This window comes from Pygoscelis adeliae, unplaced genomic scaffold (assembly GCF_000699105.1).
Source record: "Pygoscelis adeliae isolate BGI_AS28 unplaced genomic scaffold, ASM69910v1 Scaffold60, whole genome shotgun sequence".
Lineage (NCBI taxonomy): Eukaryota > Metazoa > Chordata > Aves > Sphenisciformes > Spheniscidae > Pygoscelis > Pygoscelis adeliae.
In genome coordinates, this window is record NW_008823954.1 from 274861 (window position 1) to 275530 (window position 670).

Sequence of the window (670 nt, forward strand, 5' to 3'; positions counted from 1 at the left end):
CCCGGGAAAAAAGTGCCTGGGTAAGAAGATTGGGGGGGGGGGGGCGGGCGGGCGTCCTTATGTGGCCTCAACCTCCCCTGGGGCGGTGGGTGTCAGAAATGGCAGGAAATGCCATTTCAGAAGAAATAACGAGAAATTCCTGTGTCTTACATGGTTCAAGAAAACTCAATTCTCGAAAGCTTGGGATTTTTCCATTTCGTGGGGTTTTCGTGGTAGTAAGAACAGTACATTCGTAGGGGGTGTTTCTTTACCCCGCGTGGTGGAACGCTTCTGTAGCTGGGGGGAAATGGGGCGTTGGAGGTATCGGCGTTCTGAGCGTGTAAGTACCGCTTGGTAGATAAACGGGGGCTGTTCATAAGCTGGCAGCAGTACTGTAATCCTTTAATACCGTAGCGTTAAGTCTGCCCTGGTGATCGGGAGGGGCTTCGTGACCCTCTGGAAACTGGAGTAAAAGGTGGCGCGTGTGGCACTCGATTCGGTTTCTCGCACAAACGCCCTGCTTTGTAAGTAGGCTTACTTCAGACAGGTCCGTTGTCCTTTTCCACCTCGTCTCTAGCACTGCATCCTCCGTGCTTCGCAGGACTCGGCCCTGTAAAGCCTGGGGGGGCAGCCGGAGGCAGCCAGTGCTGGAGCTCCGGTGGAAACGTGGCAAGATACAAAATGGCGGCTG